The sequence below is a fragment of the Ursus maritimus genome, unplaced genomic scaffold (assembly GCF_017311325.1).
Source record: "Ursus maritimus isolate PB19 unplaced genomic scaffold, ASM1731132v1 scaffold_9, whole genome shotgun sequence".
Classification (NCBI taxonomy): domain Eukaryota; kingdom Metazoa; phylum Chordata; class Mammalia; order Carnivora; family Ursidae; genus Ursus; species Ursus maritimus.
In genome coordinates this window covers 69,774,626-69,801,186 of record NW_024427107.1, presented here as the reverse complement: position 1 = coordinate 69,801,186, position 26,561 = coordinate 69,774,626, and the positions used below count along the sequence as shown (strand labels likewise).

General features: G+C 49.9%; 1 protein-coding gene across 3 annotated transcripts in view; it reads left to right on the top strand.

Annotated features, from left to right (window-relative positions):
* Window positions 1–710: 710 nt before the first annotated feature.
* The window catches only part of ASAP1 (ArfGAP with SH3 domain, ankyrin repeat and PH domain 1), a 339,203-nt gene continuing 313,352 nt past the window's right edge, over window positions 711–26,561 (top strand). Inside the window, exon 1 of one of the 3 annotated variants that reach the window (XM_040625648.1) lies at window positions 711–758. The gene's annotated coding sequence lies outside the window, so the exon portion shown is untranslated. Of the gene's footprint in view, window positions 759–6,300; window positions 6,553–26,561 lie in introns of those variants that run through there. The other 2 variants (XM_008689380.2, XM_008689378.2) reach the window with 2 other exon arrangements.

Here is a 26,561-nt window from a genome sequence, read left to right as displayed (position 1 = left end):
ATCAGAATCTGAAATCCAGATTATTACTGTCCCTACTCTCCTGACAGAGAAAATTCCTGCCCCCTGTCACTGGACAAAAATGAGGAAATTAGCAAAGGGGAAGCAGTGAAAGGGGCAGCCAGGTAAAGTCATTTCTCTTATTGAAAACAGGGGAACCGGCCGGGAGATGGTAAGTTCGTGCTCCGCAGAACGGGAGAGGACAAGGCCCTCTCCTGGTGTCTCCGAAAGGCCCCTGCCAAGGCCAGGGTTTTATCCGGGCACATCCCGGCCTTTCCACCTCTGGGCCCGGAGCAGGCGGGGGCCGGCGGGCTCGGGGCGTGCGGCCGAGCGGGAGGACTCCGAGCCCGGCCCGGAGCGCCGCGCCCCCCCTCGCCCGGTGCCGGCGGGCCAAGGGTTAAGCGAGGCGGGAGCCCCCGGCGCGGAGCGGCCGCCGGGCCGGGAATGCTTAGTCAGGATTCCGATTTCCTGTCGAAGTGTTGGGATTTCCTGCAGCCCGCGCCCGCCGCCGCCGAGCGGGAGCGTCCGAGCCGCCCGCGCCGCCGCGGCCTCCTCCCCTCGGCACATGGTCGCCCGCCCCTTCCTGCGCCGCGCTCGGCTCCCGCGCCTCGCCGCCGCCGCCGCCGCCGCGCCCGTGCCGCCCGCCCTGCCGGCCTCTCCCGGCCGCCGCCCGCCCTCCGTCCCCAGGGCCGCCCGCGCCCGGCTGAGGGCTGCGGCGCGCGCGAGCCATGGAATAATGCCCAGCCGCCCGCCCGGTCCCGGTGAGTTGCGGGGCGCCCTGCGTCGTCCGCGCCCCCCTGCCCGGCCCCTAAGCCGAGAGAGGCGCCCGCGCGGGGCGGGCTGCGGGCTGCGTCCCCCGGCGGGACGCCCCGGGCGCGGGGAGGGCGCCGGCTCCGGGGGGCCGCTCTGGGGGGCGCCGACTCGGTGCGGGGAGGGGGGGCGGCCAGTGGCTCCGCGCGCCTTCCCCGGGAGGCTCCGGGGCCCGCCGGTGGGGCGCCCTCCCGGCATTGTCTCTCTGGGCGGCGGAGGAAAGTTCCCCGCCGTTTCTGGAAGGGCGGCCGGGCCCCGGGCCCCCGGCCCCCGGCCCCGGCTTGGACGAGGCGCTGCCAGGCAGGCCCCAGGCCACTTGCTTTTAAAGCGAGTGAGGCGAAACGAAAGGGCGGCGGGGGGGTGGGGGGGTGGGGGAAAGATTCCCAGTCGGGGCTTGGGGTTTGCTCCCGGGAAGACTGGGAAGTGGCTCGTGTTTTTCCCGCTTGTACCATCTTGGGACCTGCTGCATTTTCTGAGAGCGACGTGAAGTTTAAAAGAAAAAAGAAACTCGCTGGCGTCTGGTATCCTGCGGTTTTCATACATCCCGAGAGTTTTTCTCGGGCATTCCTAGAGCGGTTGCCTTTAATAATTGATTCTTCCACTAGCGCAGGGGGATGGCTAGCCGACTCCAGACCATCCCATCGTCAACGTGAGCTCAGCTTTACCTGCGCTGATCGGAAAGAACGAGAACTTTCTTCCACTTTTCCCGTAGACTCTATCAGGTTGTCTTGGCAAGATACTTGATTCTGGGATGACAGCGGGGCCAGGGTTGCTGAGTACTTTTGGGATCGTAAAACACCATTGAATATTGAGGCCACTTCTATCTGTATTGAACCCTTCACCCCAAGGCCTTTCTGTTTTGCAATTGGAGGTCCACTGTTCAGCAAACAGATGCGGGTCTTTTGGAAAACAGCAAATCTCAACAGTTTAGAAAGAAAAAGGATCTTCCATGTTTCAGCCCCGTGTTGTTAGGCGTATGAGGCTGAGAGCTAGGTTACCCAAGTGGCATGGCCAGTCTTTTCAGACTCCCATTCCAGTGCTCCTTTCACTATGGCAGTTTCTGGTTTGGCAGCCATGAGACATTTGGGAATAGGTCTTATTTGCATTATAACCTTTGTTGTTCTTGTGCCTTCCCTTGTTCTGTCTTATCTATTACTACTGCTATTTTTGAGATACGTGGTTATCTCAAACTCGGTATTTTGAGAGAGTTAAAAAAAATTCCCTAACCCCTGCTGTTCAGCCACCAAACGGATTGGAAACCTAAAATGGATGGCTTATTACATAGGGAATTACTTTTCTCTATCCCATTCTTTTGTGAAAAATAGAAACCCCGAAGTCCAAAAAAAGGACGGCATCTTAGCACAAAATGTACCCTATGATATGTTCTCTGGACTTGATTTTCAACCCTCCTGTATCCTATGAGCTAAGCAGCCCGTTTATTTTTCTCCTGATGAGAGCTCCGAATGGCTGGGTTTTCATTTTTAGTATGTGATAATGTCGGAGAGAAAGGACTTGTTCGCAGGCTTGCCATTTGGTGAAGGAAATTGAAATTCTCTCCACCTCTCACCAGCCACAGGGAGCCAGATTTTTGAGATCAGTCAGAGACTTGCAGGCCCAAAAATGAATGTGTGCATTCAAATGGGGCCCTCCCTCGCCCCTCGTGAGGACCCATCTCCCAGCTGGCATCTCTGCACGGCACCCACGGGGCTGACGTCTAAAGGAAAAAGGGAACCCGTGTTACCTGGAACAGTGTGGTTCCTGCATTTTCCCTGTAGGTTCTCAGCTGTGTTTGACTGAGTCCTGCCACCCCATCCTCATTTTCCCCTCTCTCGTTTCCTCACACGTCTCTCCCAGTTGCTGTATCTGGCAGGGGCTCGAAAAGAAGTCTTTCCTGTAGGATGCACAGATGATCCCCACATAAGCAGTAGTGACAGGGACAGCTAACATTTATTGAGCACTTGCTGTATGCCCTAGGCATGTCACCTGCTAAGAAGTCCCAAGGAGAAGAGAGAATTCTTTTGGGAGCCTTGCCCAGAAAGGCTTTTCAGATTCATCTAGAATTGACTCATTCTTTCATTCATCCAGTACACGTTTGCTAAGTGGCTCCCCCGTGGGAGGTGCCAGTCCTGCAAAGATGAATGGGACCCTGTGTTCAAAGCCTTCTGTTTCCAGCCTCATCCTTCACACTTGCTCTTTTGGTTGGTCCGTTAAGCAAGCCCATTGTGAGCGCCTGCTCCGAGCTAGCAGGGGGTACAGTCCTGAAACTACAGTGCTGAGTGAGACAGGCCCAGCCCTGCCCTCAGGGAGCTTGCATTCCAGTGGAGGGGTTAGGCCTAGCAGAGAAGTACCAATGAAAGATTGTGATTCTTGTTATCGAAATCATGACCTACGCGAAGTGGTGTGGGGTGGAAATGGGGGTGGCCCTAGTTTTGCTAGGGAAAGGCCTCCCTGAGCCTGAGACTTGAGAAGAAACTGGCTGGGCAGAGAGGTTGCAGGGCAGGGCATTCCAGGCAGAGGGATCAGAATGTGCAGCCTCCTGTGTGTGGAAGGGCTGGATGTGTTCCTGGGAGTGAGGAAGTTGGGGGGGGGAGGGTAAGGGGATGGGCAGAGTGTAAGGGAGAGATGGGGAGCATGGCCGAAGGTGAGGTTTCAGAAGGGGGCAGGTTCTAAGCCATGCTAGAGAGGGGCCCCCATCCCCTTCCCCAAGTACAGAGGGAAGTAAGGAGTTTGGGCTCCGGAGTGGGATCTGATTGACATTTTTAAGAGGTTACTTTTGCTGCTTTATGAAGAGTTGATCACAAGATGGTAGAGTGGAAGTGGGGAGACCAGTTAGGGGGCCACTGTATGAATCCAGAAAAGTTGGTGGCGGCTTAGACCGGTGGAGGTGGAGGGAAGTGGGTGTGACCTGGTTAGAACCCGGAGATAGAACTGATGAGTTTTGGTGATGGATGAAATGGGGGTGAGGGCGGGGAGGGACTCAAGGATGACCCCTCGGTTCTGGCATGAACCGTTGGCTGTCGTTTAGAAGACAAGGAAGAATAAAGGTGAAACGCATTCTGGAGAGAATCAGGTTCCATACTGGCCGTGCTAAGCTGGAGATGTCTAGGAGGCATCCAGGTGGAGACCTCCGGCAGACAGGAGGGCATGTGACTTCGGACCTCAGAGGGTGCCTCTGGACTAGAGACGCTGATGTGGAGGTGATCACGCTGTGGCTGAGCCACCGAAGTGCTGGCCAGCATGCGCCCTACTGTTTTGTTTCTCCGAGGGTCTCCGCACGGTCTTCCTCCTGCCTGGAATGCCCTTCCTCTCTCTCATGCTAACTCCTACTCGTCTTTGAAAACGTACCCATGTCTTTATCTCCTTGAGGATGCCTCCAATTCCCCCTGACCCCCAGATGCCCTGTGTCTACTTTCATGATAGTATTCAACTGAAGTTACCTTTTTATAGTTTCTTATGTTTATGAAAAACCTGATGCGTGCTCTGTCACATAGTAAGTGCTCAAAAAACGCTAGCTGCTATTATTATTATTGATGGGAGTGATGGACAGGCATATAAACAAAAATTACACTGAATAAGCATAATGATAAATGGTGTTATTAGTCTCCTCTTCCTGCTGTAATGACCACAAACTTAGTGGATTAAACAACACAAATTTATTCTCTTACAGTGTTGAAGGTCAGAAGTCTGAAATGAGTCTCTTTGGGCCAAATCATGGTGTTGGCAGGGCTCTGTTCTTTCTGGAACCTCTAGGGAAGCTTCCCTCCAGAAGGAACAGGGAAGAATCAGAATAGAAGGCCCTAGGGAAGAATCTGTTTCCTTGCCTTTTCCAGCTTCTAGAGGCTTCCTACATATGTTGGCCCATGGTCTCTTTCCTCCATCTTCAAAGCCAGCAATGTGGGTCTGAGTCCTTCTCATGCTGCCATCTCTCAGGTTCTCCCTTCTGGCTCCCTGTTGCACTTTTAAGGATGCTTTTGAGTATATCAGGCCACCTGTATAATCTAGAATGCTCTCCCTATTTTAAGGTCCAGTGATTAGCAACTTTAATCCCATCTTCCCCCTTAATTCCTATTGCCATATACCCCATGTAAGCTAACATATTCGCAGGTCCTGGGGATTAGGATGTGGACATCTTTGGGGGCTGGTAAGGGAAGGTATTATGGGAGTCCTGGGGTCAGGCTCTGCTTGTGTCTTCACTGTCCTCTCAAATATTCATTCCTTCCTGGGAGCTTTCCTCCTTGCCTACCTTTACAGGAGAATGCAGGGTTGAGGATTCATGTTACTGTGCTTTCTTTGGGCTGCAGGCCAAACCGTTCACTTTCAATGCACTATTTTTTCTCTCCCTACCTCAAGGATAATTTAAATCCAACCCCCAGGGGGTGCCTGGGTGGCTCAGTTGGTTAAGCATCTGACTCTTGATTTCGGCTCAGGTCATGATCTCCAGGCTGTGAGATGGAGCTCCATGTTGGGTTCCGTGCTGGGCGTGGAGCCTGTTTAAGAGTCTCTCTCTCTCCCTCTCTCTCCCTCTCCCCCCCGCTCCCCGTTCATGTTCTCAATCTCTCTTCCTTTCTCTAAAAAAAAAAAAAAAAAATCCAATACCCAAAAGCCCTCTCCTCACCCACCTACCCTGTATTAACTCCCAGAAAGTGCTGAGGGAGGGGCTCCTGGGTGGCTCAGTTGGTGAAGCGTCTGCCTTCGGCTCAGATCATGATCCCAGGGTCCTGGGATCGAGCCCCACGTCGGGCTCCCTGCTCAGTGGGGAGTCTGCTTCTCCCTCTCTCTCAGCTCATGCTCTCTGTCACTATCTCTCCCTCTCAAATAAATAAATGCAATCTTTTAAAAAAAAAAAAGCAAAAGGAAAGAAAGAAAGGGCTGAGGAACGTGAAGGGCTGGTACTGTCTTTGAGTCTGCTGTGGCTGATTGCCCAGCACAGCGTGAATCCCAGCACTGTGTGTGCCCTTTATGCAGCTGAAACCTCCGTTCCAGGGCCACAGCTAGTGTCCCCAGTCTCAGCCAGCCCTGTTCCCAGAGCAGGCCACAAGCGGACTCAGGAGAGAGCATGTGGTTCCATCAGGACAAATCCATCTGCACCACTAGGGGAAAGCAACTAGAGGGCCTGGCCTGGCCGTGTGCAGCAGCTGGCCCCATCTCCTGAGAGTCAGGGAAACACACCATGATGTGTTGTGAAGCCACATCGCAGTGAGGGGGTAATTAAGGCCAGATTTCTAACATCCTCTAGGTTATCTGGAGAAAATGGGCTCCTATCCCGGATCCTCCCCAGAAAGAGCTGGCTTCCCCGAGACCATCAGCATTTTGGAGAGCCGCATGGACTCCGTTGGCCACTGGCGTGCTGGGTTGCACCGGGGCACAGGTCTCTTCCTGCCTGAGCTCCCCCTGCTAGCTCTGTCCATCCCCATCCGTGGAAATGCCACAAGCTAACTCATCTTGTAATATTTTTGGCATTTCCTCTTCCTTTACGGCTTCAAGTCAGGAAATGCGAAAGGCACAGAGTTAGAAAAACAGAAGAGAGAGCGAGCTGTGTCTTGGGATCCCTCCTCTGGAGTCTGGTTACACTTGGGACAAAGAAGAGTGCGTGCTGTCCACACTTCCCCCAGATGTGGCGGGGGCTCCGGAGGACCACGCCGGCTGCAGAGCCTCCTCTGTGGGCACAGCAGGAAGGAGGGAGTCAAGACAACGCCTGCTGTGGCTTCTGGGGAATGGCTTGCATTTCCCGCATCAAGGCTAATTGTGAGTTTCCCAGCACGCCTTCTGGCTTTGTGGGACTCTGCCTGTGTGTAACACTACTATGTGTGCATTTGGTTGTAGTTTTGTACCGAAATAATTATCCTTGCAAGTAGAAACGGAGACAGAGGGCTCAAGTAAACATCCATGCTGTACGCAACTTGCCCTCAAACGGCTCAGGAAGAAAAAAATGACGGATATTGTAAAAAATTAGTACGAGTGAGGGGAAAGAGAAGGAAAAAGCACATGGAATGAAATGTGAACTCTAGGTAAGCTCATGCAGAGGGCTTATGGGGGCTCCTGGCTGTATTTCTCATTCTTGAAACAATTTCCAAGCAAAAAGGTTTTTGCAGATGGGAGGGGAAAAAAGAGTACTCAGCCATGCCTTTGTAATTGTGACCTTGACAGATACAGGGTGGTTCCCAAGCAGGGTCAGTGGACAGGAAACCAGAAGATTCTGAGGCCTGCTACTGACCGTGCCTTTCCTTCTGCTCTTGGACATTCTGTACCCTACTAAGAGAATGTCAGAAAAGCATCCCTTGCAAGGATTCCCTGAACAGGAGCATTAGGGCAGCCATCTTGTGTGGAAGCGGGTTTGTTCCCGTGGTGTCCTCTCCCTCAGACTGAGCCCCGGCCCAAGCACATGGCCGACATGGACCAGAGAGTCCGAGTCAAGTGCCTTGGCTTTAGCTGTTCAGTAGTCATTGCCATGTTTGTTGAATTTTCTCATCCTTGAGCTTTTATTTTTAATGACTCTACACTGTACTTCTAGAAATTCTCATTGGTTGGTTGGTTCTCTTTCAGATCATCCCGGCCTTTTGTCTTGTTCTTTCATGAGGGTTTCTCCTCCTTACTTCATACCTTTGTTTTAAATGGACTGACATTCTCTGTCGAGTTGCCCCACTATGTTCATTCTCAAGGAGCCAGTTTGCATTTCCTGCATCTTCTGGTTTGGGGGCCAAGTTGGTTCCTCACCTCTCCTGGGTGTGAGACGGGGCGTGAGCAGAAGTGTCTCTGCGGAGGGCTGTTATGCTTCAGTAGAGGCTCCAGGGGTTTCCTGGATCCCGGACAAGTGGTAGCTTTAGGGGTTGAGGTGTTTCACACCAGACTGGAGGTGTAGTTTTGGGCTCTACGTCCATAACTGGGGCTTTAACGTTTGCACGGGAGCCGTCTCCCCCACCCAGACCCAGAGGCAGACACAACCATTCTTGCCATGTCTCTGCACTGAAGGGAGGAACGGTTCAGGCCCTCTTTCAGAGGAAGCTGGGGTCCCTGTGGGGTCCTAGCTTTGTAGAGGGGGTCTCTTGTCATTCTGTAGATGCCAAGCAGAGACCAGCCAGCTCAACATTTTCAATCTTTTTCAGACTAGGAAGAGGAAGAACATTTACAAGAAGGTAAAAGTTGTCATTTTGAGAAAAGAAAACCAGAATCCCCATATCAGAACGGTAGCAACAAAAAGATTTCATTCCGATCAGCAAGCAGTTACTGAGCACCTTCGGTGTGTTTGCCCTGCAGAATGGGGTGGGGGCAAGTTGGGGCTGGTCCTCACATGCTTGTCCATTGTTGTAACCCCCAGCGCAGAGCAGACTGCAAATGTTTGGGGAAAAAAGAAGCAAGGAGAAAAGGAAATTAATGTGGTTGAAGAAGACAGATACTAATGCAGGAGACAGAATAAGATCATGAAAAGTAGCACAGAACGGTGACTCAGAGTTCCAAGTTCTAGTCCAGGAACTGATACTGACTACTTATGGTTCCTTGATGAGCCGTCACTCCCCTCTTGGAATCACACTCTCCCATCTGCATAATGGTGATAGCTCCTGGCCCAGTTACAGTGAGAGCAAGAGTGGGAGGTGGGAGCTTCAGAGGGTGAAGCGTTTTTCTTGTCTTGAAGGCCCAGGGGGCAGTGTGTCCTCCAAGGGCACCTTGCTTTCCGTGCTCCCTCTGCCTCGCCTCATGACCACTAGGGGCACTGGGTTTTCCCGGGAAGGGCAGCAAACACTTCAAGTCCTCAAAGCTTGTGCAAACTAAGGGGTCTTTGGTGTACGTTTGGTCAGTAGTTGGGCATTTGGGTGCTGAGCTGTCATGCATCTCGTGTGATGTTCTTTCCCTTAGAAGCTCCCCCTGAGACCCTACGAATGAGGGCCAAGGTGCCCTTGAGAGACAAGAGGAATTTCTGCATTGCATTGCCTTTATAACCTTTGACCCCCTGTTCTCCTAGGCTGCTCCTCTGGGTGGTGGAACTCATGATCTCTCCAGGGTCTGTCCTTTGGCCAGGTCCCTCTTTCGTTCCTGAGGTGATTTGGTGGGTGAAGGATAGGGGCATTTGTCATGATGCAATGTGGAAACCACGGGGCTTAGAATCAATAAGGATAGCTAATATTTATTGTACATTAACACATGTCAAGTACTAGTCTAAGCCGTTTAACTATATAAGCTCATTTAATCCTCATAATAACCCAATAAAACAGGCACTGTTTTTTTTGTTGGGGGGGCACTGTTTTTAATCCCCATTTTATACACGAGGAAACAGATACACAGACACTAAATTCTCCAAGGTCCTATAGTTCATGGGTGACAGGATTTTAAGCAAAGGGATCTGAGTTCAGTGCCAGCACTCTTGACCATGATGCAATATTGCCCCAGAAGACTTGAATTTGAATTTCACGCCCCAATTCCTCACGTGGCCTTGGGAGAGTCTGCCCTTAGCCTTTCAGAGCTTTTAGGTTCCTCTTCTGTACATTTTGAAAAGTTTGCAGGTTTTAAAAAAAAATGGTGTTAAATAAAACAATATGTATAGAATGTGGCTTCATGCTTGGCACGTCATGGATACTAAATAAAAGTGAGTGAGTTCTAAATGGGATAAGAACTCTCATTTACATGATCAAGAGAGGGAGGACACATGAACAAACTAATTCCATTTAAAGAGTCTTGTCTTCAGTGCACAACTTTCCCTGCATATCCTGCCCTGTGCTGGCGGATGTAGGACACAAAGATGAAAAATCCAAGTTCATATGCTAGAATTTCTCCTAGTTGATTAGGAGAGAAAGATAAGTGTTTATCATTTTGGACCACGTCTGCCCACACTGTAGGAAAGTTACAGAGGAATAGCCCCGAGTGTGCAGAGAGGGAAAACAGTCATCCCAGTGGGGGTGGTCAGATAAAGCTCTAGGGGAAGACGTGCCACCTGAGCTCACTCTTCCAGGGTGGGCAGGATTTCAGTTAGTGGAGAGAGTCGGGAAGGGTATTCAAGGCTGAAACTAGCTGGACTGAAGTCTTTGTGGTAGGAATGTGCTGGTTATTTTTTTGAAGGGCTAAGGAAAACGTTTGTTCAAGGAGAAAGGTAAAATTCAGTTAAAGTAAAGCAGCTTTTGGGGTTTCTCTCTGGAATGCAATCAGCCCTGATATTCTCTGTCCCCCCTGCTGTCCCCGAACTCCTGATCTAGAAAAGCCAACTTCAGTGTTGTTTATAGACCTTCCCTTAATAGCCTCTTGCAAGTTTCCTCTCCCTAGGACAGTTACTTCCTCGGGCCTAAAATAGAATCGTGGAAGGGTGGAGATGTGGGGTATTTGCAGATTACACTCTGTTTTAACGGTGCACTTGGAGGTGAGGGGGTGAGAAGGTGTAGCAGATACTTGGCTGGTTATCAAACACCTTTTCCCCTTCCTTGCTCGCATAACATTAATCTTCAGAAGTTTACCTTCTTGGGGCTTTAGGGAGGTCAGTCCCAGCCCCAGGGATGAATCACTATGGTCCTGCCCCCCTTGGCAGTGATTTGCTTAGGCATGGGCATGTAACACAGCTCTGGCTATGAAATAAGAGAAATTTCTGGGGTTAGGGGGATGGAGAAGGATTTTTCTCTGTCTTGAAAGGAGACATTTAGGAAGACAGCCTCTCCTGCTATGGGACATAGTGGGGTTGGCATGTGATACCTGGAACAGTGGCAGCCATCTTGGGACCATGAGGGGCCATGAGGGGACTTGCTTAGGGAGACCATATTGAGCGTGTTCGGAACAGAAGGATGGAAGGAACAAGAAACTGAAAACCCTAACTTTAGACTATTTTTGAGTTTTCTGTTACTTGTAGCCCCAAAATTATTTGTATCAATATACAATGGGTGGCCACCTTACATGAAATCCAGATGATATTTGGTCCATTATACCCCCCCCAACACACACACACACACACACACACACACACACACACACACACACACACACTCACCTTATGATTTAGCCCACCCCCTGTTTGAAATACACCACCAAATCATATACTTTTATACCTTTATACTCTTGCTGTGTTTCTCCACCTGAACTGCCCTTCCTTAACTTCTCCACCTACTCAAACTCCAGCTTTTTTTTTTTTTTTTTTTTTTAAGATTTTATTCGTTTATTTGACAGAGAGAGACAGCCAGTGAGAGAGGGAACACAAGCAGGGGAGTGGGAGAGGAAAAAGCAGGCTCCCAGCAGAGCAGGGAGCCTGATGCAGGGCTTGATCCCAGGATCCTGGGATCACGCCCTGAGCTGAAGGCAGACACTTAACAACTGAGCCACCCAGGTGCCCCTCAAAATCCAGCTTTTTAAAAAAGTATGGTTCAAATGCACCTTCCCTGAGAAGCCTTTCCCAGTCCTTCCTGTTGTAATTAGCTCTCTTATTCTTTGAGTACCTATAACATTTGCAGCCCCTCCCTCTCTCCCTGCCCTTCCCCCATTCTTTATTAAGTGCCTGCTGAGTAGCCACCTGTAGTGTTGCACACTAACATCATTCTTCATGAATGGGGACAGGCATGCACAGGAACCTGTGAGCCAGTGTGTTTTGTGTGGTCCTGCGGGAACACGAGGTATCCCCAGGTGCTTCTGAAAAGGTGCCTGACCTTATCTTTCAGGGAGGGTCAGAGAGGCCTTGCTACAGGGTGTGATCCTTGAGTTGAATATTAAATAATGCATGATTAGCTAGGAAAGAGCGAAAAGAAAGGAAGGAAATTCTAGGTGTAGGGAACCACGGAAGCAAGCACGTGGATGGTAGAGATAGCCCAGTTTGTGCTGGGAGCAAAGTAACCCCGTATGGCTGGACCTAACATTTGAGATGGGATGCTTTGGGGCTGGAGGAGAAGGCAGGAGGAGCCACATCCAGAAGCTTTGACTTTATCCTGAGACCACGGAGAAGACTTGGATGGTTTGAGGCAGGGGAGTCTTGTGGCGCCGTCCTTTAGAAAAAGGATTCTGGCTGTGTTGCATCAAGCGGACGAGGTGTGTAGGGCAAGGACTGGAAGCAGGGAGACCATTTCGGATGCTGCTGTAGGAGTCTGGGAGCGAGCCCAGGAGTTGGAGGGGAGGGTGCATAGGCAATCGGATGGGCTGGCCTGGGGACTGATGGATGAGGGGCCCGGGGAGGAGGGGTTGCTGTTGGCGACACAGCTTTCTGGCTTGTTTGCGAGGCTGAGTCACATCTGTGTCGCAAGATTGCACCCTCCTCCAGCTCCTGGTCCTACCAGTCCGTGCCTCCCCTGGTGTGCTCGGTTTAGGCTGCAGTGGGAGACGGAGGAGGAAGAAGTGAGGCTGCCCCCTCTTCCTTATCTTCTCCTCCCACAACTTCAGCTCTTCGGTTCCTGTTTAAGGGGATCAGGAAGTGGAGCTGTGACGTGGTTTTCCTGGTGTCCCTGCTTCCGAGGTCTGAGCCTTGAGAAGAGGACAGACTTTCTTAGGGCCTGTGGCTCATCACCTTTCTTTCTTGCTCATCTCCCCAACCAACCTAATTCTGAATAAGCGTATCCCAGCGCCTCCGGTGTAGACCCTTCTGGGCGGGCCCACCGTTCCTGCCTCAGGCCAAGCCTCTGTGCCATCTCTCCCGAATCATCTAGCTGGTTCCTAGCTCACTACCCATCCCCTGCTCATGTCCTCCAAGCTGATGCCAGGGGAGCTCCTTAAAACCAGACTGGGGTCACCCTCCTGCTTGACAGGCTTCAGTCCCCCCTCCCAGGGCCCAGGTGGTCATGTGAGGAAGAAAGCAACCCCGACTTTTCAGCTGCTCAGACCTGGGGTCCGCCCTGGCTCTCTTACCCACTGAGTGCCCTTGGATGAGCCACTTACCTTGCTGAGCCTGTATTTCTCCACCTGTGAAATGGGCACATGCTGCCTTATTGAGTGATGTGATGGGCGAGGGAGAAAACACATTACAGGGCCCACCTGAACACATGCACCTGCACTGAATCTCTCTCCTCTACAGTCTTACTCCCCTCGGGGAGTCCTTAGTGCCCACCGCACAGTGGACCAGGCTCTGCACTCATGTTTGTCGAATGAATTCTTCCTTCATTCGCTTTCAGCTTAGGCTGTGACAGCCTCTCTTTCGATGAGTTGGAGAAACTCTCTCAAGTCCTGTCAGGGCCGATGGGAGCGGGGCCCCGACACTCAGGCGGAAGTCGGCTTGGGTGCAGGCTTCCTGACTCCACGCCCCGAGTCCGAGCCGCTGCACTGGCTGCTCTGTGACTTCCAGGAGCTGCCTCCTGGGGCGGGTTGCCAGGGTTCAGGAATGTGTCATCCCGAAGAAGGGTGAGGCCGTCCACGCAGCTCTTATACACAACAGCACATACGAGCGTTTGCACAAGCAGGGCCGCGTGAGTTAATGACGTACACGCGTGCTTTTCGGAAAGAGTCTTAATGGACGTAACGTGCCTATGTGTGGGGTGTTCCCCTCCTGGAAGCTGCTGGGAGCTGGTTGGGGTACATGGAGTTCCGTGATGGTATTTTAAGGGTTTGAAGGCAGTCCCAGTGCTGAGCATTTGCACAGGGGGATCGTGTTGGAGCGGGAACAGAAAGGCTACGGAGGGTACTCACCTCGTCAGAAACAGAGCTTCTGTGGTGTAGATAGTTGGTAAGAGTTTGGATCCTGGACTTAGGATGAGTCCTAACTCAGCCTTTTCCTGGCTGACCCTGGAACTTGCTCACTTTGGGCAGGTTCCGAGCCTCGCTGAGCCGCAGTCTTGCTGCTTGTCAAATGGTGAGACTAGGACTTCCACCTCCCGGGCTTGTGGGGGGACTGACTCTGTGTGGCACACGTGGAGAACAGTGAGAAGGGCCTGCGCATGCCAACTCGAAGTGCAGATACGCCCTGACCTGATGATGATGATGGTTAGGGGTTGAGCCGTAGTCTCCAAAAAAGATTCGTGGGGTCCTAGCCCCCAGGACTTCAGAAAGTGACCTCATTTGACAATAGGTCTCTATAGAGGTAACCAAGTTAAAATGAGGTCATTAGGGTGGGTCCTAATCCAGCGCAACTGGTGTCCTTATGAAAAGGGGAACTTGGGACACAGCGCCAGGCAGGCACGCACAGAGAGAAGGCGAACCAAAGACCCAGGGAGAGGCTGCCATGTGACTGGAGGGACATGTATGTAAGCCGAGGAGTGCCAAGGGTGCTGCCAACCCCCACAGATGAGGAAGAGGCAGGGAAGGATTCTCCCTGGTGGCCTCAGAGGCGGGGTGACCCTGCTGGGACCTCAATTTCAGACTTCGGGTGCCAGAAACTGTGAGAGAGTGAATTTCTGTTGTTTTAAGGCACCTCGTCGTTGGTGCTTTGCAGGGTCAGCCCAGAAATCTCAGACTGACCAGAAGGAGGCTTGCATGTGTCTGGAGATCGGCTTGTGGCATTTATTCAGCTCACACTGGCCTGAATCTAGCCTCCACTTGTCTGTTCTTGTCGTGCCTCCAAATGGCACTTGTTGAGAACTTCCCTGATGTCACTCTGGGAGCAGGAGGTTAGAAGTCTGTGCTCCCAGCCCAGAGGCTGAGAGGGACACTAAGGAGCAGCTCGTCAGGAGGCGAAGTGACAGTCCATCTGTCATGGGACTGTATTGAGAAGGGCATCCGTAGAGCAGACAAGGGATGAGGGGGGCTTTGGGACCAAATGCGGAGAACGGCATAGGACAGTAGCCGCGGCCAGTGTGTGCCAGGGATCAGAGAAGGGTTCTGTGTGTGGGATGGGGAAAGGGTGGTTCTGGGGACTCGGGCAGCAGAAGCACCTGTAGTCTGGAAAAGTGAGCAGGGACAAGATTGGGGCGGAGGTTGGCCCTAATCCTGCCACCGGGAAGGTGAGCTGTGTGGCTCTGTGCTGTAGAAACACTCCCCCTGTGGGGCTCAGCTGTACCCGCTTCATCTCTGACCTGAGCGCCAGCCTCCCTGTGTGGTGCACTGAGAGGAGATTCAGATGGGAGGGAACATATCCCGAGCTTCAAGCATGGGAGTTGTTCTGGGTCGTAGAGACAATGTTGTGGGAGAAAGAGTGAGGCCATGGGCATGCGAGCGTCCAGGGTCAGAGCCCTGGGTGAGAATGCCCACTCTGCCCTTGCTTTGAGACCCCCCTTTCTGTGTGCCCTGCTGACACCCACTGTGGAGCGGAGATGAAAATGAGCTCATCTGTACATCGGAAACCGGGGATGTACTGTATGGTGACTAACATGATATAATAAAAATCATTAAATAAAAATAAAATAAAATGAGCTCATCTAGGATGAGTCTGTGGCACCTGGGAGGCCCTGAATAATAAAAGTTAATTCTTCTCTACTTAACCCTGGGACTCTGGAAAAGGGCTTTGTGCTGCTTATAAAACCCAATAATCAGAGGTGGAAAGAGAGAGTCAGCATCTGGAAACACCTGCACTTCATGGGGGCAAAGTCACTGTCAGAAAGGTGGAGGGTGGAGGCCCTACGAGGAAGGGGTGAGATGCGGGGGCTCCCAGGAGGCCTTGATAACACTTACTGGCAGGAGTAACACTCATGTCCTCATTGCTCTCTAGTTACTTAGAATGTTGCAGAAAAGCAGGTAGAGACTTCTCAGCCTTGGATGACTTAAAAATAGTCCCTGGCCTCAGAGTGGCCAAGCTGTTCCCCATGACCCCTTCCGCTGATGTGCCCCTTCCCCACTCACCCCTCCTCTGCCCCTCTGCCCAGTGATGACCCTCAGGCATCCTCCTTCCAGCCATTCTGGCTACAAACCTTAATATTTATTCCACACTTATTTATTTCAGTTTCCACTGCACACCAGCATTATTCTAGGGTCTGGGCAACAGCAGTGAACACGACAGGGGAAAATCCCTGTCCTCATGGAACTAATGTCCCAACTGAAGAGACAGATAACAACCAGACATCAAATATATGGATATGAAATGGTGAAAAGTGCTTATGGGGGAAAATTGGAAAGGAGACTGGGGAGTGCTCAGGGGGTGTGCTCTGTGAAATGGAGTGTTCAAGGAAGCTGTCTCTGAAAAGGTGACATTGGAGCAAAGACCAAAAGGAGCTGAGGGAGTGACCATGTGGCAGTCTGGGGTAAAATGTGTCCTAGACAGTGGGGATAGCCAGTGCAAAGGCCCTGGGGTGGCTGCATGTGGGACCATGTTCAGGGAACCTCAAGGAGGCCAGTGTGGTGCACCCCTCAGTCCAGTCGACTTTAGAACATTTTCCTCACCCCATCCATACTCCCCATTTACTGTCTCTCCTCATTTCCCCCAACTCTTCACCCCCAGCCATACAAGCACTAACTATGCACATTTCTACACCCCCACCCCTGCTGGATCTAAACCTAATACCTGTGCATAACAAAATCTAGAAAGAACAGGAAAAAGTAGAGCAGAAGATGGTGATTTCCAGAGATGACCACTATGCAGTTAGGCTACCTGGTTTCTGCAGATGGTGACAAAATCTTATACAAGTACTTTAATGATCTGATGTTTTTCACTTAATATATTGGGGGTCTCCACGTGAATAAATTTTCACATTATCATTTTTGATGGCTATGGGCATACCATAATTTACTTCATCAATTCCTTATTGGTAGACATTTAGGTTGTTTCTGATTTTTGCATTTATGTGCTTGTCCATATATTTACATGACAAATTCCTAGAGGCAGAATTGCTGTTTTAAAGTGTCATATGTATTGCCAAACTGCGTTTCAGAAAACTTTACTAATTAATATTTCCGAGAACAGTTCCTTGAGAGTGGGTATTTCTTGAAACCCATGTCAGCCATGACCACTATCAATTGTATTAATCTTTGCACAGCTAATAGGCTAAACATAAATGTTGGTTGTTGTTCTTTTTTTTAAGATTTTATTTATTTATTTGAGAGAGAAAGATAGCAAGAGAGAGCATGAGCGGGAAGAGGGAGAAGCAGGCCCCCTGCCAAGCAGGGAGCCCTATGCAGTGCTCGATTCCAGGACCCCGGGATCATGACCTGAGCCGAAGGCAGACATTTAACCGACTGAGCCACCCAGGCGCCCCATGAATGTTGTTTTTATTTGCATTTTTATTTATTTATTTTTCTAAAGATATATTTGTTTATTTTAGATCAAGAGAGAGTGTGAGTGGGGGAGGGGCAGAAGGAGAGGGTAAATCTCAAGTAGACTCCCTACTGAGCACAGAGCCCGATGAGGGGCTTGATCTCACAACCCTGAGATCATGACCCAAGGTGAAATCAGGAGTTGGACACTTAACTGATTGAGCCAACCAGGCGCCCCTTTATTTGCATTTTTAAATTTAATGCTGAAGTGGAAGATATTTTCATCTCCTAGCCCTTGGCTTTCCTAGTTTAGGAGTGGTCTGTGTGTATCTTATGCTCATACTTGTATTTTGTAGACATTTTTTTTGTTTATTTGTAGCAGGTTTTTATATATTAGAGCAGCACTTCATTCCAATTTTAGCATATGAGCCGCCAAAGCAAGCACCCCAACCACCACTTCAATACCTTATTCTAATATATATTTGTTCCAGACGTGTTCTGACTCATTTGGTGATAACCAATGCTTATTTGTTGGTATGAATGCATATAACGAGAAAAACTGTTTTGAGAGCCAAAAACATGGGTTGCATTCCAATGTTCACTCAAACAGGGTTTGTATCTTTGGGAGTGTCCCTTTCCTTCTCTGGGAAACCTCAGTTTTTTGTCTATATAATGAGAGGGTTGGCTAATGAGATAAAAGTAAAGAAAAAGGAATTCTATGATCGTGTGATAATGTAGCACCCTTGGTCCTCATATTTGTTTAGTATCATTGAGTTCTAGATATTATGCAATGTTTCTTTGATCAGAATGTCATAAATCAAGTAGAAAGTGGCCTATGTATGGACTATAAGAACTGTTGCAAACTGATCTAGGCCAGTTGCCAATTTAGTTTTATTTAATATTGCACTTTTACGTAGACTTGACGTTGCCCTCAATCGTGACTCAAGCTGCTTGCTCAACCTTGAGGGCCTCGATTGCCTCAGCAGAAAGTGTGGGAGGTGAAGCTGATGGGTATCGAGGTCATTTCCAGCTCTGTCTTTATTATGCCTATGAAGAATAATGGAAAGAATCCACTGGGAAAAAACCGGGATTCAGCCTGCCCGTTGACCTGCCCGAGGTACCAGAATAAGCAGGTGACAGCTGGATTCGAACCCAGGACCCGTGCCTCCAAACCTCTGGCTCTTTCCCCGGCTCAAGTGCCATTATGGGTGGTAAACCAAGATCTGCCACGATCACTGTTAGGCATGGGGCTTACTTCATTGCGCTGTGAGTCCCCTCAGAGGGGTCTATTTGTGGGAGAGAGTTTTGGGGACACAGGGAGGAAGGAAGATTACTGGGAAAGTATCTGGATTTCTAAGGACAATGAGTGAGACTTAGCAGAGGGAACTCAGGGGAAGGAACAGAGAATCCCAAGATAAGTGAGAAGGCAGGAAGGTACTGTATGGGAGGGAGAGCACAGGCCAGAGAGCAGGAGCCGGGAAATACTGCATGATCGAACCTTTGTACGAAGGAGTTAGAAAGCCAAGCCTCATCTGGAAAGTGCTAGGACAGGTCTTATTAATTTCTCTACAAAGTCATGCAGTTATCTTCTCCTGAACTTCCACGTGGCTGCCCTCTCTCCTTCCTCCCCCTCCTCATTCCCTTCCTCCTCCTCCTCCTCCCACTCTCCCTTCTCCCTCCTCCCCTTCTTCATCCCCCTCGTCCCCTTCCCCCCTTTTCTTCCTCTTCTTTCCTCTCCTTCCTCCCTCTCCTCCACCCTGCAGCTTCCATGGGAAATGTTTCCATCCCACTCCCACTCCCTCCATGTCAGGCCCCCACACCTTTGCTCAGTGGTCTGCCTTGAATGCCCGTGACATTCATCTGCTCGATGAGCCCCTTCTCCTGAACCTGAGCGTCTCCCCTCCCAGGAGGCCATTCCAGACCTGCCTGATTCCCAGTAGAATTGAGCGTCTCCTTGTCTGTGTCCTCTCTCTGCCAGTACAGGCTTTTCTCAATGTGTCTGAAACATTTTAATGACTGGTTTTGTTTACACCTCTCTCTCCCTTATTACTTTGTGGCTTCCTGAGGGCAGATACTGTTATACTGTTACCTTATTTGGAACCCACAGGATCTAGCATAGGGTCTGGCACACACAAAGTGTTCCATTGAAGATATTTTTTGGGTAAATTAATGAAACCTTGTACAATCCAATTCAATAGACATTTCACTGCTCAGGAGACTAGAATGGCATATTAGTAATACAGTGTGAATAGCGGCAGTAACAAATATGTAACCGCTCAAATACAAGAGATGTTTTGATTTGTTCTTCACTCATGTGAAAGTCCAAAATGGGTATCAGTGGTGGCTTTCCATGATGTGGTGACTCACAGACCTGGGCTTCTCCCACCTTTGTGGCCCTGCTGTCCCCATGGCTTTGTCATTGCTGCCCCCCCGGCAGAAGGGATAAGGAACACAGAAGAGGGGTGCCGGGGTGGCTCAGTCAGTTAAGCAAACGACTTGACTGCTGGTCTCAGCTCAGGTCTTGATCTCAGGGTTGTGTGTTCAAGCCCCACATTGGGCTCTGCGCTGGGCGTGAAGCCAACTGAAAAAAACAAAAATGCAGAACACAGAAGAGGCACACATACTTCTTAAAAGTCTTGGCCTGAGCATGGAATGTTTTTCCATCTTTTTGTGTACTCTTCGGTTTCTTTCATAAGTGTTCTGTAGTATAGATCCTTACCACTTTGGTTAGGTTCATTCCAAGGTATCTTATGGTTTTTGGTGCTATTGTAAATGGAAGTGATTCCCTAATTTCTCTTTCTACAGTTACACTGTTAGTGTATAGAAAAGCAACTGATTTCTGTGCATCGATTTTGTATCCTGCCACATTGCTGAGTTGCTGTATGCGTTCTAGTGATTTGGGGGTGGAGTCTTTTGGGTTTTCCACATAAAATATCATGTCATCTGTGAAGAGAGAGAGTTTGACTTCTTCTTTGCCAGTTTGAATACCTTTTATTTCTTTTTGTCTGACTGCTGTTGCAAGGACTTCTGGTACTATGTTGAACAATAATGGCGAGAGTGGGCATCCTTGTTGTGTTCCTGATCTTAAGGGAAAAGCTCTGAGCTTTTCCCCATTGAAAATGATGTTTGCTATGGGCTTTTCATAGATGGTCTTTATGAATTTGAGTAATGTTCCCTCTATCCCTACACTCTGAAGAGTTTTAATCAGGAAAGGATGCTGTATTTTATCAAATGCTTTTTCTGCATCAATTGAGAGGATCATATGGTTTTTGTCTCTTCTCTTATTAATGTGTTCTATCACATTGATTGATTTGCAAGTGTTGAACTACCCTTGCATCCCAGGAATGAATCCCACCTGGTCGTGATGGATAATCCTTTTAATGTACTGTTGGATCCCTATGGCCCAGCAATCACACTACTGGGTATTTACCCTAAAGATACAGATGTAGTGAAAAGAAGGGGCACATGTACCCCAATGTTCATAGCAGCAATGTCCACGATAGCCAAACCGTGGAAGGAGCCAAGATGCCCTTCAACAGACAAATGGATAAAGAAGTTGTGGTCCATATATATAACGGAATATTACACAGCCATCAGAAAGGATGAATACCCACCATTTGCATTGACATGGATGGAACTGGGGATTATGCTAAATGAAATAAGTTAAGCAGAGAAAGGCAATTATCATATGGTTTCACTTAATATGTGGAACATAAGGAATAGCATGGAAGACATTAGGAGAAGGAAGGGAAAAATGAAGGGGGGGATCAGAGGGGGAGATGGACCATGAGAAACTATGGACTCCAGGAAACAAACTGAGGGTTTCATAGAGGAGGGGGGTCGGGGGGATGGGTAAGCCCGGTGATGGGTATTAAAGAGGGCACGTAATGGCAAATATTTCTACCCTTGTTCCTTGGCCGGAACTCTGACATTGGGTTACACACCTAACCACAAGAGAGTCTGGGAAATGTAGTCTCGCTATGTGCTCGGGAAGAAGTGGGACCAGAGTTTTGGGGAACAGCTGTATGGTCCTCATTTGAGCCCAGTACCATTTCTACCAGGTAGACCTTAATTGCCACTGAGGGAGAGTCATAATTTGGTGTTAAAAGGAATGAATGAAATCACCCTTTGAGTTCCATCTACTGTCCTAGATACCTTTTATACATTTTCTTAAGTTAATGTCATAGTAATCGTAAATACCAACCCAAAGAGTTTGGTTTGGGTTGGTATTATTAGCTCTATTTTACAGATGAGGAAACTAGGACTCAGAGAAGCGGAGACACATGCCTGCGGTCACCCACCGGGAAGTGGTTGAGTGGGTATGTCGGGTAGGAAGCTTCCTGATGCATAGAACAAGACGGGCTTAATTGGAACAAGAAAAAGCACTGACTCATGTAACTGTAAGTCCGCGAGGTGGGGGCGGAAGGTCAGTCTCCCCACAACACACACACAACACCCTTGAATTAAGATGATTGAAAGAGTTTCATAAAGGATTTTTAAATTAAGGTAAATTTGACATAAAATTAACCATTAACCATTTTAAAGAGTACAATTCAGTCGCATTTGTACATTCACAATGTTGTTCAACCATCACCTCATCATCCAAAAGGAGTCCCTGGACCCATTAAATAGTCACTCCCCACCAACGCCCCCCCCACCTCCAAACCCTTGGCAACCATTGTTTCTGTCTCCGTGAAGTCAGCTACTTTAGATGTTTCATATAAGTGAAATCATACGGTGTGTGTCCTTTTGTGTCTAGCTTCTTACACTTGGCATGATGTTTTTGAAGTTCATCCCTGTTGTAGCATATATCAGTATTTCATGCCTTTTTATGGCAAAATAATATTTCACTGTATGGATAGGCCGTATGTTGCTTACCCATTCATCCATGGGTAGACATTTGGGTTGTTCCCACCTCTGGCTATTGTGAATAGTGCCCCTGTGAGCATTCATGTTCAAGTATTTGTTTTAAAACCTATCTTTAGGGGCACCTGGGTGGCTCAGTCAGTGAAGCGTCTGCCTTCATCTCAGGTCGGGATCCTGGGGTCCTGGGATCGAGCCCTGCTGAGCAGGGAGCCTGCTTTTCCCTCTCCCTCTGCCTCCCCCGTCATGTTCTCACTCTCTCACTCTCTGGCTCTCTTTCTCTCTCAAAGAGATAAATCTTTCAAAAAAAACCAACCAACCAACCCTGTTTTTAATTCTTTGGGGTATATCTCTAGGGATGGAATTGATGAGTCATCCGGTAACTCTATATTAACCTTTTGAGGATCTGCCAAAGTTTCCCAAAGGGGCTGATCTTTTTACATCCCTGTCAGCAATGGGTGAGGGTTCTGATTCTCTCCCTCCTCGCCAAGACTTGTTACTTTATGTTTTGTGTTTTCGTTTTTGTTTTTTTTTATGGCTGAGCTAGTGAGTGTGAGTGGTCTATCACTGTGGTTTCAGTTTGCATTTCCCTATGACTAATGCTTCTGAGCATCTTTTCCTGTGCTTGTGGGCCACATAAAGGGATCTTTAAGAAGGCAACTCTTGGTTTCGATTCAGGTCATGATCTTGGGGTCCTGGGATTAGGCCCTGTGTTGGGCTCTGCGCTTAGCAGTGGGGAGTCTGCTTCCCTACTCTCTCTCCCCTGGCTCGTGCACTCTCTCTCTCAAATGGATGGGTAGATCTTTATTTTATTTTTTATTTTTTTTAAATTTTATGTATTTATTTGAGAGAGAGAGAGCATGAGTGGGGGAAGGGACAGAGGAAGAAGGAGAGGGAGAATCAGACTCCCCGCTGAGCAGGGAGCTTAACATGGGGCTTGATCCCAGGACCCCGAAATCATGACCTGAGCCAAAGGCAGGTGCTTTACCGACTGAGCCACCCAGGTGCCCCTGGGTGGATAGATCTTTAAAAAAAATAAATGAAACTTAAAAAAATAAAAGAAGGCGTGAGAAGGTAAGGAGGCTGCAGGGATAGTGCAGTGCCCAGGGCAGGTGGCTCTGGGACTCCTGTGGCATGACTGGCTTGAGAGATGGGCAGGGAATGGTAAGTGGAACCTGGAGACAGTGAGGGCTGTGGGGAGGGGCCCTGACCAGAGCTGAGACTTGGGTTGAGGGTGGCAGCCAGTTCATAGTTACCACCAGAGAGGCAATGGGGTGGGAGGGATCGTTACTCCAGTGTTACTCTCTCCTGCTCAGGTTTCCAGCTGGGGCTCCCTGTTGGCTAAAACCATCCTGCAAGCCAGAGGGGTAGGGAGCCCTTCCATTAGCCCCTAGAAGTCAGTTTGGGGCACGGAGTAGGGGAGAGTGGAATGTGAGGGGCATGTGGTATACTGGGTTCCAGAATTCTCTTCTCTTCCAGAAGCCCTGGCTCCCATTGCTGCAGTTCTGTGGCTCTTGCTTCATGTGTGGGTTTCTCCTGAGGCTGGTCGTGACACCGGCCAGCAGCTGTTTTGAGCTTCCCTTCTATATTGTCACATCCAGAGGAAGACACGAAACACCATTTCTAGGACGTCTTCCAGAAGACCAAGAAAGAGCTTTCCCAGAAACCTCCAGCTTCAAGTCTCATTGACCCCAATTGGGTCATGTGCCCCTCTAAACTAATAATTAGCAAATTGCTGGGACGGTTTTGAACCGCTTGGGCCCACACGTGCAGGAACATGTGCTTCTGGGGAGGAGGGGAATCCCAAATGAGTTCAGGAAGGAGGAAGGGTGCTTGGTGGCAACCCACAGAGCCTTTCCTGGGGAATTCCTTGACATATGTCTAATTAAAGCCCTCGCTTTGTCTGCTCTGCTCGTACCAGGCCAGAGGTGAGACCAGAAGTGCAGGCCAAGGCCTCCTGGAGACGTTTTCGCCCTCCCTGCTGCAGGGGCTGGTGTTCAGGCAGCGAGCCGTCTCAGGCCCCCGTGGGACTCTCTCCCAGCCCCTGTCCTCCCTCCTGTGGCCCACCGCCCTAATAACCATTCCAGGCAGTGAGGTCTGAGTTCAACCAGAAGTCCAGGGAATGGAGTCTTTTTGCAGATCTTGTCACAAAAGACAGGATTTTTAAAACCCACCTATTGTATGATTCCGCTTATGTGAACTATCCAGAATAGGCAAATCCGTAGAGACAGAAAGTTACACTGTTCTGCTGGGAGTGAGCCGAGAGTGGAGTGGGCAGTAACTGCTGGTGGATATGGGATTTCTTTGTTTGGGCAATGAAAATGCTCTAAAATTGATTGTGGTGATGGTTGTGCCACTCTGTGAATTGTAATAAAACCATTGAATTGTATACTTTAAATGGGTGAGGTGTATGGTATATGAATTACATCTTGATAAAGCTGTTACGGGGGAAAAAAGACATAAAGAGCTCAGTCTGCTTTTGTTCTGTTTTATTTAAAGTTGAAGTCAGTTGGTACTTTATTCCCTAATGATAAAAATTTTCTGTAGCTTACACCAGGTTTTTTCCCTACTGCCCACCCCCTTCCTCCTTCTTTCCTCCCCTCCCTCCGTCCCTCTCTCTCTCTCCCCGTCCTGCATCTGCCTCTTTCTCTCCTGCTCCTTCTTTCTCCCCCGTACTTTCCCGCCTTCCTTCACTTACATCCTATGGACCTGACCCAGTCCCCAGACCCTCTGGGCACATGAGCAATGCCCAGCCAGTGGAATGTTCCAGCCACTGGCCATGGAGGTCAGTTCAAGGATGCTCACCCTCACAGCAACCCTGAGACTGTCCTTAGAACTGGGAGGGGGGCTTTCCTCCACGGGGATTGCTGAGCTGTGGCAGCCTGAAGGCCAGTGACCCCGGAGGGCAAGCCTGCCTGATATTCTACCCCCAACTCCCTCTAGGAATGCAGAGCCAGCGGATGCCGAGAAACCCGCCCTGCCCACATCCTTGGAGCCCCTGACTCCAGCCACACCCAAGTTACATCTGACCCTGGACTTTGCAGTTTTGTCAGCCCATAAATTTCCCCTCCTTTTCTCCTCAAGCCAGCGTTTGTTGGGTTTTCCGTCTCATGAATAAGTCTAGCTGTGGCTCCTGCAGACGTGGGCCCTCCACGCTTGGACGACTCACATGACTCCTTTCCACAACAGTCCCAGGGCCGTGAGCCGGGACTGGTCTTTCCGCTCATATCTCTTCTATCAGAATGAGCCAAGAACACCGCTTCCACAGAGGAAACAGGCTGACGCTAGAATGTCCCAGCCTAGCACACGAAGTCCTTTGTGAGGGCCTCAGGATGGGCATCTGGGGACCGCCCAGCGGCCTTTCCCTGTGTCCACCGGGAGGGGCCCGTGTGGCTCCCGTGGCAGGTCGGCCCGTCTGGGTGTGTGCGCATGCAGTCAGACTCAGATGTGTGCTGGGAGCTGAGGCCTTTGTTCTGACGTGGGGGCCCCTCTTTTTCCCTTTCCATTTTGGGCTCTATATTGTAAACCATTTGAGTCATACTTATTTAAGACTGTACCATGTTTGTAACAATGGGGAAGGGGACCCATGTCAACACTGGTCACCATGATGTCAGAGTGGCAGGTCTCTGCTCTTTCCGCTTTGTCTCCCTGGCTCCCAGGAAACGTGGCGAGCCGCTGTGGGGCCCGGGCAGTATGACTCTCGTTTTATCACTGTGGCACTGGAGGCTTCGAGGAGCCATTGCCCAGATGGCCACATCTCCTGCCACTTCGGAGCAGTCACATTCCTGCTGCAGACGAGTTCCTTGCGGTTCTTTGTCGTTCAGGGAGAATTGGGTTGGGGCAGGTGGGAAGCCTAGATTTCTAAGAGAAGCTGGGTTCACACCAGGCCCCAGAAGTCGATGCTCAGGATAGCCTATGTTTGAGACAGCTGCAAAGCAAGAGGCTTGAGGGAACCAGGGGCCCGGTTTAGCTGGCGTTGATGGGGCTCGGATGAGAAATGAGCGTGTGCCTGGAAAGTCTCGGTGTGAGGGTGTTTGTTCAGGCAGTTAGTAATGAATTCATTCAACAGACATTTTCTGAGCCAGATGCTGTGCTAGCTGCAGGGTCTTCTGGTTTCCCCAGCGTCTTCTCTGGAAGGATAAGGATGGGGCTTGGGGTTGTTGTGCTTACAGCTCTGTCATGCCTGCCTGGGTCATGTTCCAGGGGCCTTCCAACCTACCAGGCATCTTCGGTGTCTCCAGCACCACTGAGGCACGAGGGGGAGGCTGCAAGCCCACAGCATGTCTGCTGCATCCAGCCCCGGTGTCACCCCCTGCACCTGGGAGACACACAGCTGTGACATAGAAGAGACTTAAATCCTCACTGGAGGGAAAGAGCCTTGACTCTGGGGAAACTTAATTTTGAAAAGAAGTTTTGTAGACACTGGCTGATCCTTCTAGGTTTACGGCAGTAAAATCCCTGAGAAGCAAGATGGAATTCCAGAAAGAAGTTTGAGGATTGGGATTGCCCCAACAGTGGCATCACCTGCTCACGAGGCTTCATCAGGGTGGGGCAGACAGGTGGTTTCTTCTAGCACTTTCTGTTCACTGGAGGTGGCAGGGTGGGAAAGCTTAGTTTAGGTCATATGACTCTTTCCCTAGAGTGGAAAAGGAACCTCCTCATTTCCCATTTTGACAACTCATACGGAAGTCTTTCTGATGTTTCCTTGTTTTTATCTGTCTCTGAACGTATATTCGGTCAACAGGTATTTACTGAGCACCTGTAAAGCATGTTACATCATCATGTCAGGTGCGTCTATTACCGTGTTCAGGCTTACCCACAAACTGCCTCTGCCTTCAGGAAGGAGATGAAACTCATGAGTCAGGCCCCCCTTTTTAGGCACGACTGCA